Source organism: Apteryx mantelli, chromosome 5 (genome assembly GCF_036417845.1).
Source record: "Apteryx mantelli isolate bAptMan1 chromosome 5, bAptMan1.hap1, whole genome shotgun sequence".
In the NCBI taxonomy this organism is placed as follows: Eukaryota; Metazoa; Chordata; class Aves; order Apterygiformes; family Apterygidae; genus Apteryx; species Apteryx mantelli.
Genome location: NC_089982.1, coordinates 61470969 through 61486939, shown reverse-complemented (window position 1 = coordinate 61486939; position 15971 = coordinate 61470969). Strand labels below are relative to the sequence as shown.

The 15971-nt window shown below is 46.2% G+C and overlaps 1 protein-coding gene across 4 annotated transcripts in view; it reads left to right on the top strand.

The window, feature by feature from the left end:
* The first annotated feature begins 303 nt into the window (after positions 1–303).
* The window catches only part of N4BP2 (NEDD4 binding protein 2), a 49037-nt gene continuing 33369 nt past the window's right edge, over positions 304–15971 (top strand). Inside the window, exons 1-5 of one of the 4 annotated variants that reach the window (XM_067298111.1) lie at positions 304–396; positions 7646–7760; positions 8059–8232; positions 10569–10767; positions 11933–12107. The gene's annotated coding sequence lies outside the window, so the exon portion shown is untranslated. The remainder of the gene's footprint in view (positions 397–7645; positions 7761–8058; positions 8233–10568; positions 10768–11932; positions 12108–15971) is intronic. The other 3 variants (XM_067298107.1, XM_067298109.1, XM_067298110.1) reach the window with 3 other exon arrangements.

Genomic DNA, 15971 nt, shown 5'->3' with positions numbered 1-15971 from the left:
GCGGAGGAGGCCGCGGGGGGCCGGGCCGGACCCCAGCTGCCGTGGGCCGGGCCGGGCCGGCAGCGGCCCCTCGCTCGCTCGCCCGCCCGGGGCCGGGGAGCGCGGCGCCAGGCCCGCACTGCGTCAGTCGCGGCCGCCGGGCGGGAGCCGGCCGGGGTGGCGCTGCGGCCGCGGGCGGAGGGCGGGGAGGGGGCAGGGAGCGGGCGCGGAGCCTCCTCCCGGGCTGCTCTTCCCCGGCCGGACGGAGAGCGGCACTGTGTCCCCGCGGCGCACGCTCCGCGGAGCCTCCCCCTCTCCCCGGCCGCCGCCGCCGAGCAGCTCCGCGGTCCCTGCCCCGCCCGAGCGCAGCCGCCGCCGCAGGAAGCGAGCGAGCCGAGGGCAGCGGCACGACGAGAGGTAAAGGCCGGTCGGGCCTGGCGAGAGGCGGCAGGAGCCGCGGAGGAGCCTCGTCCCCCTTCCCCTCCAGGGCGCGGGGCTGGGCGAGGCGGCCCGCGCGGGGCGGGCGAGGCCTGGGCCGGGCGGCGCGGCCTCCACCATGGCCGCGGCGGCGGCGAGGCGGCCCGCGCCCCTCGGCGGCTGCCGGCGGCGTCCTCCGCCGCAGGGGCGCGCTGGGGGCTCCGCGGCCGCGTCTTCGGGGCTCGCGTCTTCGGGGCGGCGGCGGCCCCCGGCCGCGCCCCCCGCAGCGCGGCGAGCCCGGGTGGCGCCGGGAGGCCGGTGGCGGCGTCACGGGAGGGGAGTTGCCGCGGGAGGGGAGGGAGCGGGGCGGGTGCTGCCGCCAGCCGAGGGGCTCGGCGCGGGGGCGCCCGGCGCGGCCGGCGGGAGCCGCGAGCCGCCGCCGCGGCGATGGAGGCCGCTAATGGCGGGCGCCGCTGCCGCTCAGCGGCGCCCCGGCGCTCGGCCCTGCCTGCGCGGGGGCCCCGGCCCGGCCCTGGCGCCGCTGGGCCGCGGCTTCGCGCGGTTCTGGCCAAGTGTTGTGGGCCGCCCCGGGTGCGGCGACCAGACTGCCCCCCTGCCCCAGTGGCGCCTCGCCGCGGCCCTCCCCGCCTGGGCCTGGGCCTGGGCCTGGGCCTGGGCCTGGGCCTGCGCAGGCGAGCTCGGCGGGGCCGCGGCGCCCGGCTTCTCTCCCGGAACCCCCCGAGTCGTTCCCCCTCCCCGGCGGCCTCCGAGGGGAGCCGGTTCCCGGCCGGCGGCACCGGCAGCCCCGGAGCCTGTTGTGGAAGGAGCCGCCGCTCTGACGCCCGGGGAAACGCGACACCTGCTTGCCGTGCGCGGCCGTGCCGAGCGCTGTGTCAGTATTAAGCACGTTTCTCAGAGAGTGGAACCCGGGAACTTAAACTGACCGTATATGGAATTTCATTCAAAACGAAATCAAAAGATATTTAGTACTTTAAGGCTTTATTTTGAACAGTCAAAAACTGCCGAAAGAAACACGCTTACAAAGTGGTTGTTTAAGTTACGTTCTGTGTAGCAAAGTATTCACATACGCTTTGGGATTTATCCTGCAGTTCTGCTAATGAAGCGCCGTAAGGTCGTTGGGGCTTCAGAGGATCCCGACCTAAAAGGAGAGGGAAGAAGTGCTGTTCTTCAGTATATTCCTTAACTCTTGTTCTGAACTAATAAGAACAATTCGAATGCTGGCTCTCAGCATGTTTTAGAGTCTAGTATGAGAGTTCAGAGTTTAGTATGCTGCTCAACTCTTGTGAGGCTTCTGCTGGGACCTTGCGGTTAAAAAATGACTAATTCATACAGAACTTAAACACAAATCCTACACAAGCTGTTTGGAGAAGGTTTCAGGTGAAGCAGAAGAACAAAGATGATAATGAAATTGCTCTTCATCCATTTCACCTTACTGAGTGGCAAATCCTAGCTTCAGGACTGGCCACTGAAGTAAAAGCTTTATATAATATGACTTGGGATATGATTGGAGAGCATAAGCTTAACATATAAACCAGATGCAAATTAAAGAGTAGCAGAGAAATCTGAAGTATTTGAAATCATGACAGTGTTAGTCCCTGGTTTACTTGGGGTGTAGTCACCATTACTAGGGCAGGGCTAGCTTGGGTCATGTGTTTGTAATGCTTTTAAGTTGCAGTAGTCTTGCTGTAGGTTATACCTGTGCGTAGAGCCTACAAAGGAAATCTAGCAGCATCAAAGCATGTCTTAAGAATGCTTTCATTCCTTCTTCATAGGCTTTCTCCTTTTGTGTTCTTTTTTTAGTGTGATATTTTCCTGTGCTTTTCATGCTCTTGTTTGCACTCGATTTCTTTAAGAACTCTCCCTCTATTGTATTAACACCAGTACATTTCACCTAAGCAAGGCACTAATGTGGGAGAGAAGCCAGATTCTTAGAGTGTTACAAATATGAAAGTGCAATAGTAGGTGACAAAAATGTTAGCCTGGGCATGGTTTTAGGGAACATCTATGGCGTATTTACAGCTGTTTCACTGTGTGGTGTAGGTGGATCGTTAGCTGTGACCTTGTCCAATTTACAAAAGAGAATTATGTTGCCTTGGATTACTGTATGAAGATGTTGAAACAGGGATGTAGGATGATTGTAGTTCTGAGGCGTGTCATGGCCTGTTGTTTTTGACTCCTACCTGTGTGCTGATCTGGAGTCTATACTAAATGACTGAAATAATCAGCCATATTTCTATTTTAAATGGACTTTTGTGTGTATTTAGCTCTGGTAAAAGTTCTAGATTATTAATCTTGAGTTTTAGAAAGTTGCTGCCTTTGTCTAAACAAGTAGGTTTTGCTACTATAAAAAATGTCAGGAGGGCCGTTAATGCATTATGTTACACTGCCTCTCAGAATTAAATACGGCCATGTTTTCTCTTGAATCCAGCTGTGATTGTGGAAGAGGTTAAGTTCTCCGGCTGCTTCTTCTCATGACTCCACTGGGAATTTTGATCTACCAGCAGGATGGTTTATATAACTGATCCATGTTCCATCTCAGAAAATCTGTTAGTTCAAACCACCATTTACAGCTATTTAAGTTGACCTGGCTGACTTTTTTTTTTTTTTTTTTTTAAAGCCATGTGAGGTAAACTCATGTGTATTGCTTTCTGGAGGTAATTTGATAGGATTAAGTCTTTATCAAGTATGTATTCACAGTAAATTGGAGGCAGTACCCTTTTTTATTGATATACCTGGATCTGGATGAGGTCATCTGTCTGTGGTTTTCATGAAGATTTTTTTTTTTAATGTAATAGCTGTGTATGTGCTATGTTCAGCTAGCCTAGTGGCCTCAGAAATGGGAGTGAATTTAAACATATGAAGTAGATAGAATTGTACTGATAGATTCGCATAATGTAGTTTCCAGCCTAGGACCTGATCCAGTGGATTTCCTCCCCCCCCCCCCCCAAATATTTAGGATTATTTTGGGATCTGTCTGCATGAATAAGCGATCATTCCTGTTTTGCTTCCCTAATGTAGTTTGGATTCCTGCTTCCCTTTTTTTTTTTTTTTAAAGTTGTACTGGTATGATGCAACTTGAATCAATGTAAGTTGGTAAGTGTATTAGGTTTCACGTATCTTTGTATGAGAAATTACTTCCGAGTGGTGTTGTGCGTGGACCACCAGCACAGTTTACAAACTGCTTTATGTCCTTTTCCAACCAGGATCCCTGGCTTTCTGATGTGTCCTCTGCTGTTCTGAGGTCGCTGGCAACTAGATATCACCTTGTTGAAAAACCTGGCTTATGTTCCAGCACACATTGTGCTCTGATGCTCCAGCAGTCATTTTCTTCTCATCTGTGACCTGTTCTTGCAAATGCTTTCTGCAAACCTGAATCTTCTTTCTGTTTCTGTATTTGGGCCTGTGCTGAAGTGCAAAGGTTTCTCAGGCTTCAGCTTCATCCTAGTGTGCAACAAACCTTCATTTGGAGTTACCAGAACTGGGAATTGAGAGAGACCTGTCACCAAAGATATGGCAGCTGGGGATCGCCAGAGCGCAGCCCTGTTTGCATAACAGACTTCTGAAGGACTTGTAACAGACCTTCAGGTAGGAAAAGAATATACTGCAGAAAGTTGGCTGGACAGTGCTAGCTTTGAATTGTTCTGTGTAGTAGACACAAGAGGAGACTGTAGAGCAGAGAAGGCTTCATATGTAGAAGTGCCTGAACCAGGACCTGGTCACACAGCAAAAGCCCTGCGAGGTGTCTGCCTAGGCCTGGAGATTCATGCTCTGGAGTCTGAGTCGCTGAGAGCCAGCTCCCTTCAGTCCCAGCCACATTTAGAGTTTCAGCAGCAGCTAGATGAAGGTGGCCATAAGGCCACCTGCCTCTTTATGCCTGTGGTAGTAACCATCACCTGTGATCTCCAGTAATACTCCTCTTTTTCCAGTATTATCCCATTCTGATGGAACCACTCCTCACCCTTGCTGCCATGTACTTGCTGCTGCACTCTTGCTCATCCTCCAGGTACTAAAATAAATGCTCACCCATTAGCCAGGTCCCAGTCACAGAAAAATTAAAAAAAAAAAAGTATATCCTAATGAGAAAGAGGAAACACCCGTATAGCAGAATACAGCAGTATTAAAATTAACCTCATTAGGAAAATCTTGCTCAGCTTTATGTTGTCATTTTTTCCTTTTTTTATCAGCTTCGAATGTTTTGTGCTTTAAACTATTTCTTAGCTTCTCTGCTAAATCTTGCCAGAGTTGCAGTTTGTAAAAGACTACAAACTATGAACAATGCTTCAGAGACACAGCAAATCTTGAATTACAGGTACAGGCACTGCTGTCAGAAGGCTGATCAGAGGTACAAATGTACATCTGGAGAAGATGCGAAAGGCCTTTCTGTTTTGCCGACTGCTCTGACAGAGCTCTAATTTTACAGAGAGGTGTTACCTTTATTCACTCCCTTTTAACCTGACCTTTGGATAGAGTCTCTGGAAACATAGTGTGAGCAAGCCACAGCTTGATTGGGCAGGAATTCTCTTTTCTCTTTGCAAATACTTTGCTCTTGCTGTTTATAACATGGGGCAGAAATACAGTTTTAAGCAGTAGTACTAACTGCAGGTGTTAAACTACAGAAATACTAACATAACCATAGTCTGATCTCATTAGTTCCAGCTTTCTGCATTGCTCTGGGAACTAGACGTGTGTCACCGCAAAGCAGCAGAGCTAGGTGGAATCGGCTCCAGGGGGCTACCTGGGCACTTGGAGAGCTCTGCCTCGTGGAAACGTTCCCTCATTAAAAATGAGTCTGAAAGTGTGCATAACCCTTGCTACAGAATACTAGTGCAGGACTTTGAGCTGTAGGGAGGGTACCAAGAGTGTAGGAGGGAAGCTGTGAAAGGACTTGCTGTCTCTAGGCTCCCCTAACGCTGCAAAGAAATACTGCAGATACTGTTGTCGTCTTTTTTTGACAAAACAAGCCTCTCCACCTAAACAAAGAAAATAGCTGCCTGTTGCTTTTCTAGCCTATCAGGTGGCATATCTGCAGCCTCCAGAATCCCAAGGCCGCCCATGTTTACTATGTCGCAAGCTCTGATCCTCTGTACACAGCAAGAAGGAAGGTGTTTGGAGTCCTTGTGGAGGCATTTAGCGAATCATGGGAGGAATACGGATGCGTGGTGGGAATACCTTAAGGATAGGGATAGCTCATAGAAACCTAGCTCGTAAAAAACCTATCTGGCTTACAGAAAAGCTAGTGGTGAGAGTGCTCAGCTATAGTTCTAGCTGCATCTGAAAAAAATCCGGCAATGGGAGAAAGAACAGTGAAAGAGGAGCACGAAAGCAGTAGTTCTTGGCAAGCAGAGCCTGCTGCTGGAGAACGCACTTACTAGTCGCTATGCATATTCTGTCTTTCCTCGTCCTACCTCCTTGCTTTAATCATGTGCAGCTGGCAGGAGATCTGCCTGTCTTGGAGAGCGAGCCTTTCTGGGAGCTTGTGCTCACCTGTAGGGAGAGCCTCTAAGAAAAGCAACTTCCCAGCTTAAAAGGAAATCACATGATGTGGAGTTTGATGGTTTCTGTCGCCTGTCAAACAGCAGTCAACTGCCACTGCAGGTTAACTTCCACTGCTCTCGACAGGCGGAGGAGAGTCTCTGAGCCTTTCCTAGCTAGCAGGGCTCTTCTCTTTCTGAAGGTTGTATTTACTTCCCAATCATCTACTTGGGACCTGTTTGCACTGGTTTTGCACTCTTGAACTTTGTACTTGATGGACGAAGTTTTGGTTTCTTACTCAAAGCAAGTTTTCTTTTCTGACAAAAGAATCCATCTATGCTACAGGCCACGCACAAGGCTTAAAGATCACAAAAGTGGGGTGGGGGGAAAAACCCCAAGCAGAACGGATTACATAAAGCGAGTGTATCGAGATAAGTGAGTCAGTGTCTTGCACTTTAAAATAATTTTTTTAAAAAACCAGGACCTTAGTTAAAACTGTTGAAATAGAAAAAGCCCTCTGACCAATCAGCGAAAATAACACAGAGTGGGAGAAGGAAAAGAGCAGAGAAGATGCTTTAAGTGTTTTTAAAAGTGCTTTGTCTCTAGTTGAGTATAGATTTTCACATTAAATAACAAATTGTGTAAGTAGCCTGTTCTGTTACTAGCTGCGAACAGAAATGGAAGAATGCAAAAGGGACCCAAACTGTCTCTGTTGCTACTCTTATTTAGAAAAATCTGCTGAGAGGCATTTCCTTTTTCTTCTTCCTTTCTTTACATTGTGGTTTTAGAGAGGGAACTTGAACCAAAATGCAAACCTTCTTGTTGTAGGAATTGAACTAGAGAACACTGTGATTGGGTTTCAGTTTGGTTTTGTTAGCTGCTGTTGTGTCTGTGCTTCTATTTAAATACATGCTTGTTTTGCTCCATTTGTAAGACTTAAAACAAAAACAAAAAAACCCACGGGAACATATCTGGAAATAACCTTTGTATTTTCATGCATTTGTTACACAGTCCAATTCAGAAAGCAGAAATTTAAGTAGAGGAAAGAATGTAGTGTTACACTGCTATCAGTTACACTTCAGTCTTGTCTTCCTGTCCTGGACTGAATTTATATTTCAGAGTTAAAACGCTCTGTAAAATTGCTGAATGGCTCTTCAGTCTCTCCTTCTGTGGTTTTGGCAGTTTTGTGCAGCTTTGGTGAAGCCATGTGTTTGAGAGTGGGGTGAACAGTGTTCTCTGCCTGCAGCCTGCCCTTCATTTTGTAAATTTAGATCCTCTTTGTAAAGTTCTTGCTTATATTAAATGCCCTGTATGTTTTGATCACCATTTTTAATGCTTTGGAGAAATGGACCGTGATTAGGTGCAATGCTGGAGACAGGTTTCTCTGTTTCTTGAGAAGATTGCTTTAAAGAAACTGGGCCATCAACCAGCCAATTTAGGAGTATGTCAGAATATTTGTTTAAATTTCTGTTTCTGGTATAGGTGTGTATTTTCATCATTTTTTTCTTTTTAATTGATTTTAATTGATTTGTTTGAAAGCATCGCTCTGCTATTAGGAAACTGAGCTCTAGGTTAATATGTATGTACACTGGAATGAAGTCAGGCTTTGAATGGATCTAACTTATCTCCACTGTGGACACAGTAGTTTAAGACTTTCAGCTGCTTTAATGAACAGAAGTGCAGTCTTCTAGCATAATTAGAGCATTAAAATTAATGATTTATCAGTAAGTAATATATTCTGATTTGAATGTACCAGGATTTCTTTGCCTAATTCCCCATATGATGGAATGAATCTTTTCGTGACCAGCATGGATATGAGAACGTTTTCAAGATGGTTAAGAATTGCAATGAGGAACAAAGTGAAAGGACAAGTGAGGAAACTTATTTTTATTACCTGTTCATTCTGTTGTCATTATGTTGTTTCTTTGCCTGATATAAGTCAACTTTTTTTACATAAGAAATCCATAGCTGAAATCAAGTAGATATCCTTAGCCAAACTTACACCTGAATGCAACTTGGCATGTTTAGGTAATTTGTTGGTAAAATGTTAGTATGCTTAATCTATTTAAAATGTATATGTGTTGCTCAGTGTTAAAACTTTGCCTAAAGTTACATGGTCCATGAACAAACTATCAATTTTAATTTGTATTCTGCTAATTTCTTTGTCAGGAGGGAGCATCTACTTCTATTGACATCTAATTTATATGTTCGACAGTATGGTTTCCTGATAGAAGAGTGCATTATATTTTTTAACAGCAAAATCTTTATTAAATGTGCCATCAGTGCTGGTTTTGAAAAGATGAAAAGGGACCCACTGTGGGGCAACTCAGTGAAGCTCAAACTGTAAGTTCTATACCATTATTATTTTATTTGAAATACAAATACAGATTTTTTTCAGTCTCTAGAATGTCGGTGTGTTTCTAAAGCCAGAAGATGTAAATAAACATTACATGATAAATATTTTATGTAGTTTGAAATTCGAAAATTGGTTAAAAATACTCTTTTATATGTGTGCAGTTATCTTCTGTAAATTGCTCAGAGAAATTAAAAAAAAATATATAAATCAGGCAACTTTGGTTGTATTGGTTGAAAGTTGCATTAGGTCAAGGTTGGATTTTGATGGCTTATTTGTCAAACGAGAAACTTCCCTTGCTGCTGAATGCTTTTAGTAAATCTTGAGGAGTGCTCAGAGTATGTTTATGGTCTGTTTGTTCCAATAATAAGTTCTCCTAATGACATATATGTGTTTGGAGGGTTGTGGGGATTTTTTTACTTAGACTTTTCTTTAGGTGGTTTTAAGTGTTTTTAATTCTTTGGTTTATGTGTCAAAGAAAGATTCCACTTCAAGCTTTTTTTAAGGAAAACTTACAATTACCTTTAGGTAAAGTTTAAGTAGAGTTACAATTAGCTTTGCCTGTGTTTGAGCATGGATTTCATCCTATAATGTTTGCTCTACCTAAGAAGAAACTACCTATTATAAACACTGTTTCCATTTCCTCAGCCCTTACCTAGGTGTCTCTCACCTGCATTGAAGGAAAGGACTTCAGCAGTTTAAATGTGATTCCCAGATGTGATTGCCCTTTGGCTGGAAACTATCTTTAGTGCAGGTGGTGGAGAGAAATATTATTTTCTGGTATAGCAGTACAAACCTTGTTTGTTAATAGCTGAAGTAATAGCATGAAGTTGTCATGCTCCAGAGTTAATGTTTTTCTTCAAATGTGTTCAGGCTGAACCCTGTAAGCATACTACAAGTATCAACACTTGTTTAAATTGAATTGCTGATCATTTTGTTTTACAAACAGTTTTTATAAGGTTTTAAGTATTGGCTTCGGCCTGATGTTGTGAGCAGAATATTTCCATGCAAAATGGTCAGCATCTTCCCTTCTCTCCTGAATTGCTGCTCTCTGCAATAGCAAACCAGAAGGTGGTGGGCCTCTAGACCAGGATTAAGTTTTTTTCATAAAACATTTCATAGTCATTGTCTTTCACTAAGACAGTAACTTTACTCTCCTTTGCTTTGTCAGGAAGGCTGGTATGGTATTATTTTAATATATGTATTTGTTTAATTGATCCCTTCTAATGCTCACTAGAGTGCAGAATAGTATGTCGCAAGCATGTTTAGGTTCTTTATTGTATGAGAAGTCTGACCAGGATGGCTATTATACTCCAGCTGCTTTCCATTAATTTCTTCTATGGACAACTGTATTAATGAAAATAAAATGGATCCTTCTGGAACATGTGTCTGCAAGGGAATTCCTTTGCAATCGTTACAGTGATTTAAATTCAATCCCTGCCTTATGGGAGAATTTTCTTATGTACTTTCCCCAGACTATAATGGGCAGTCAATTAGCTTATTGATTTTAGAATCAGAGTGCAAAAAATGGAGAGGGAGGGCAAAAAAAGCTTAGATATTTTTCCTCTTTTGTGTAATTGACAGACACTTTGTATTTATTAATTTATTATTATTAACATTGGTCTTTTTTTTTTTTTCCTAGGGAATTATAAACACAGCCTTAAAGCTAGTTTTTGAAACTATTGTTTTTCTTTTCACTGGAAAGGAAAGCTGAATGTGGTTAGTGAGATTCTGGGATAGAGACTTGAGCTTTTCATCCATTCCCTTGCTGTGCAAGGCAGGCCTGCTTCTCTAAGCTTTATTGTTCTATCTGTGAAGCAGAAGAGAAAAACGTGTTGTGTTGGGTTGATGGGGTTGGTGCTTGTCTGTCTGGGTAGTGATTGGCTTGCCTGTAATGGCTGCTGATCCCTGGCTCTTGTTTCCATGCCTGACAATGTCTGTGCTTTGTCCAGGCAGCTCCTTAAGGACAGCAGTGCTGAAACAGGCAATATCTTAAGCTCATAATCTACACATAAAAATAAACTCTGGCCACCTAGAAAGTTTGCTGATGTTAAAGCATCCTGAGCTGATAAGTCTTCTGCTTTTTCTTTTCCAGGTTGTTAAAACTTGAAAGTCATTTTATAGAGGATGCCAGTCTCTTAATATCTCTTTTCTTCTTCAGATTGTAAGGGGTAATTTTCATGCAAGTAGATTTTTGTATGTATGCTTACTTCTGGTAGTAGAACTACATTGGGAGAAGATCCTTAACATCAGGAGATGTGTAGTTTTGAAGAAGAGTGGGGAGATGCTTGTGGTTTCTCCATTAATTTTTTTTTTTTTTCTAAAGGTGAAGTTGAGAGTGCTACAGGAGTATTGCTTTTCATCAGTGCTGAAATGAAACAGCTGTTTGCTTTAATTGGATGCGTGTAGAACGGTGGTACCCAGAATTGACTAGTGAACCTCCGAGTATATTGCAGCCTCTGACTAATTGTCTACAATTCCACTTCAGTGAGTGCAGCGTAGCCCTGCTCTTCTAAATCATTATGGTATTACAACTCCCTTTTAATCTTGGGAAAAAATCTCATTTGTAGCTAACTCCAGACTGATTCATATTATATTATTCAGAACCTGCAAATGTGGCTGACCTGCAAGTTTGACTGTTGAAGCAGCCTCGACTCTTAGATTGTTGAAAATTATTTCTGTTTTCTTAGTAAACTAATTTTCCAAAAGAGAAATTTGAATATCTGAAGCCCCTAGTTAATGTCCTCTTTAAAGTTCAGGACATGCTCTTAAAAGCAAGTGAGTAATTTTTCCTTTCAGTTGAATATATTAGCATTCTCTCTTATGTAGTAAAAATTGAGAATATAATAACGGTACAGTGTGCTTTATATGATCACAGGCTTCTATATTTTTTATACTTTCATTGTGCTTGGTAATATCTACAGAGATATTGCCCAGGAACCTGCCCAGGAATTATGCTGACAATGTGGTGGTAAACAAAGGAGCTTCTGTCAAAATATGTCTGCAATAGTGGCCACAGTAAATACCTTATTTAAAAAGAAATCATGGGCAGTGCTGATCTATCATTTTGATAGATTTAATTTATAGAATTTTGCTAAGACTTTAAAGATTGAACAAGGTGACAGTGTTGATCTGTGCTTTGATCTAGTATATCTGGATGTAGTGCAAGTCACAATGCTTTGACCTATGTGCAAATTCTGAGGTGACCAGTGTCTTTTCTGCCCACTAAGTCTTCACTGAATTGTTTACTTCTGCCTGCTTTGTAGTCTACAAATTTCTATTCAGAATCTAAGAGTTTTTCAAAATTATCCAGGCAATGGGTCAAAGAACTTACTTTTTCAAAATTACAAAAAGCACATTTTCATTTTAATACCTGTTCTTTTATTAGGAGCAAAGCAAACTTCAGTTCAGAAATGGCTGTCCAAGAAAACAAAGGAAGAGTTCTAAACTGATCAGTAAATTTGCAACAAAATATGTTCTATTACAAAATAATTGCAAGTTTAAGAATATTTTGTTTTCTGAACTAAAAAGAAAGGTCATAATATACGTTTTGAAGAATTCTTAATTCGCAGAAGGAAAAGTTGATTTTGGAAAACCAGAGGTAACATTTTAGGTAAAGCAGGGAGGAAACACAGATATGGATCTATTTCTTAAATACTTACTTGATCTAAATATCCATGTTTATTTCAGCCTTTTCACAGAATCACAGAATCGCTGAGGTTGGAAGGGACCTCTGGAGATCATCTAGTCCAACCCCCCTGCTCAAGCAGGGTCACCTACAGCACGTTGCGCAGACCCTGTCCAGATGGCTTTTGAATATCTCCAGAGAAGGAGATTCCACAACCTCTCGGGGCAACCTGTTCCAGTGCGCTGTCACCCTCACAGTGAAAAAGTTTTTCCTCATGTTCAGATGGAACCGTCTGTGTTTCAGTTTGTGCCCGTTGCCTCGCGTCCTGTCACTGGGCACCACTGAAAAGAGTCTGGCTCCATCCTCTCGACACCCTCCCTTCAGATACTTGTACACATTGATAAGATCTCCTCTCAGCCTTCTCTTCTCCAGGCTAAACAGGCCCAGCTCTCTCAGCCTTTCCTCATAAGAGAGATGCTCCAGTCCCCTAATCATCTTTGTAGCCCTTCGCTGGACTTGCTCCAGTAGTGCCACATCCCTCTTGTACTGGGGAGCCCAGAACTGGACGCAGTACTCCAGATGGGGCCTCACCAGGGCTGAGTAGAGGGGGAGAATCACCTCCCTTGACCTGCTGGCAACACTCTTCCTGATGCACCCCAGCATACCATTGGCCTTCTTGGCCACAAGGGCACATTGCTGCCTCATGCTTAACTTGGTGTCCACCAGCACTCCCAGGTCCTTCTCAGCAGAGCTGCTTTCCAGCAGGTCAACCCCCAGCCTGTACTGGTGCATGGGGTTATTCCTCCCCAGGTGCAGGACCCTGCACTTCCCTTTGTTGAACTTCATGAGGTTCCTCTCCGCCCACCTCTCCAGCCTGTCCAAGTCTCTCTGAATGGCAGCACAGCCCTCTGGTGTATTGGCCACTCCTCCCAGTTTTATATCATCAGCAGCAAACTTGCTGCGGGTGCACTCTGTGCCTTCATCCAGGTCATTGATGAAGAAGTTGAACAAGACTGGACCCAGGACTGACCCCTGGGGGACACCGCTAGCTACAGGCCTCCAACTAGACTCTGCACCGCTGATCACAACCCTCTGAGCTCTGCCATTCAGCCAGTTCTCAATCCACCTCACTGTCCACTCATCCAGCCCACACTTCCTGAGCTTGTCTATGAGGATGTTATGGGAGACAGCGTCAAAAGCCTTGCTGAAGTCAAGGTAGACAACATCCACTGCTCTCCCCTCATCTACCCAGCCAGTCATTCCATCATAGAAGGCTATCAGATTGGTTAGGCATGATTTCCCCTTGGTGAAGCCATGCTGACTACTCCTGATCACCTTCTTGTCCTCCACATGCTTGGAGATGGCCTCCAGGATGAGCTGCTCCATCACCTTTCCAGGGATGGAGGTGAGGCTGACTGGCCTGTAGTTCCCTGGGTCCTCCTTCTTGCCCTTTTTGAAGACTGGGGTGACATTGGCTTTCTTCCAGTCCTCAGGCACCTCTCCCGTTCTCCATGACCTTTCAAAGATGATGGAGAGTGGCTTAGCAATGACATCCGCCAGCTCCCTCAGCACTCGTGGGTGCATCCCATCAGGGCCCATGGATTTGTGGGTGTCAGGTTTGCTTAAATGATCTCTAACCCACTCCTCCTCCACCAAGGGAAAGTCTTCCTCTCTCCAGACTTTCTCTCTTGCCTCCAGGGTCTGGGGTTCCTGAGGGCTGGCCTGAGCAGTAAAGACTGAAGCAAAGGCGGCATTCAGTAACTCTGCCTTCTCTGCATCCTTCGTCACCAGGGCACCCACCCCATTCAGCAAAGGCCCCACATTTTCCCTAGTCTTCCTCTTGCTACTGATGTATTTGAAGAAGCCCTTCTTGCTGTCCTTGACATCTCTCGCCAGATTTAATTCCAAACGGGCCTTAGCCTTCCTTGTCACATCCCTGCATACTCTGACAATGTTTCTATAATCCTCCCAAGTGGCCTGTCCCCCTTTCCACTTTCTGTAGACTTCCTTCTTCTGGTTGAGTTTTGCCAGGAGCTCCTTGCTCATCCAGGCAGGTCTCCTACCTCCTTTGCTTGACTTCCTACTCATAGGGATGCACCGCTCTTGAGCCTGGAGGAGGAGATGTTTGAATATTAACCAGCTCTCTTGAACACTCCTTCCTTCTAGGTCCCTAACCCATGGGATTCCTCCAAGTAGGTCCCTGAAGAGGCCAAAGTTTGCTCTCCTGAAGTCTAGGGTTGCGATCCTACTTAGTGCCCTGCTGCCTCCTCGCAGGATCCTGAACTCCACCATCTCATGGTCACTGCAGCCAAGGCAGCCCCCGACCTTCACATCTTCCACCAGTCCTTCTTTGTTTGTTAGTACGAGGTCCAGCAGCACACCTCTCCTTGTTGGCTCCTCCACCACCTGTGTCAAGAAGCTGTCACCAGTGCTCTGCAGGAACCTCCAGGACTGTTTGTGCCTAGCTGCGTTGTCTTTCCAGCAGATATCGGGGTGGTTGAAGTCCCCCATGAGAACCAGGGCCTGGGATCAGGAGGCTACTTCCAGCTGTCTGTAGAAGGCCTCATCGACTTCCTCATCCTGATCAGGTGGCCTGTAGTAAACACCCACAACTGTGTCACCCATGCTAGCCTGCCCTTTGATCCTTCCCCATAAGCTCTCGACTCACTCTTCATCCACCCCTAGGCACAGCTCAATACATTCCAGTTGCTCTCTCACATAAAGAGCAACTCCACCACCTCGCTTTCCTGGCCTGTCTTTCCTAAAAAGCACGTAGCCACCCATGACAGCACTCCAGTCATGCGAGCTATCCCACCATGTCTCTGTAATGGCAATGAGATCATGGCCCTGCGACCGCACACAGATCTCTAGTTCTTCCTGTTTGTTCCCCATGCTGCGTGCACTGGTGTACAGGCATTTCAGGGAGGTGATCGAGCATGCAGGTTTCCCAGGAGGGGTAAAAGAGGGTCCTCCATAGCCACATCCCATGCGCACTTCCCTGGCTGCATTCACCTGCTGGAGGCATCCCGACTTGAGCAGTCTTTTGCCAGCTACCCTGGCACTATAACTCTCCCCTTCCCCCGTCCTTCCTAGTTTAAAGCCCTCCTTACCAGGTTGGCCAACCTGTTGGCAAAGACCCGCGTGCCCTGCCTCGTGAGGTGGATCCCATCTCTCGCCATCAGTTGCCGATCTTCAAACAGGGTCCCATGGTCGTAGAAACCAAAACCCTGTTGCCAACACCAGCGGCGCAGCCAGTCATTAACTTGGAAAGTCCATCTCCTCCTCCTCCTCTCATCCATCCCCCTCACTGGCAGGATTGAGGAGAAGATGACCTGGGCTCCCAGACCCTTGACCACCATCCCCAGAGCTCTGAAATCCTGCTTGATGGTCTCCAGTTTGCCCTTGGTGTCATTGGCGCCCACATGGAAGAGCAGCAGTGGGTAATAGTCTGAAGAATGGACGAGCCTAGGCAGTCTTTGCATGACATCTCTCACGCAAGCCCCCGGCAGGCCACAAACCTCTCTAGACAAGAGGTCAGGTCGGCAGATAGGTGCCTCCGTCCCCTGCAGCAGGGAGTCCCCCACAACAATCACCCGCCGCTTCTTCCGGGCGTTCCGGCAGGGCACAGGGTCTGTTGTCCCAGGTACTTCCCTGGCAGCCATGCCCATCTCCTCCTCATCCTGGAGGGCACTAAACCTGTTCTTCAGCTTCAGGTCTTCAGGAGGAGTAGGAGCCTTTCTCCTCCCACATGCAGTGACCAGTTTCCAGCCTTCTTCTACGGTGTCATGATGTACCGTTTCACACGGCACAGAGCCCTCTGGCAACTCCACTGCTGTGGGGGGCTGGGACTCCTGGAGCTGTACAGTCTCCGAGAATACCCTGTCTATCTCTTGCTCCGCTTCTCGATGCTGCGCAGCCTACTGACCTCCTCCCGTAACTCCCTTACCTGACGACACAGCTCACCAACAGCAGCACACCTCCTGCAGGAGAGCTGGCTGCCAGCCCAGGCCTCCCGGAGAGGCCCCAAGCGCTCTTGCAGCCTGAGACCTGTAGAGCTGCATCTACTGTCAGAGGGTTGGTCTGGGTCCCAGCCTCTGACAC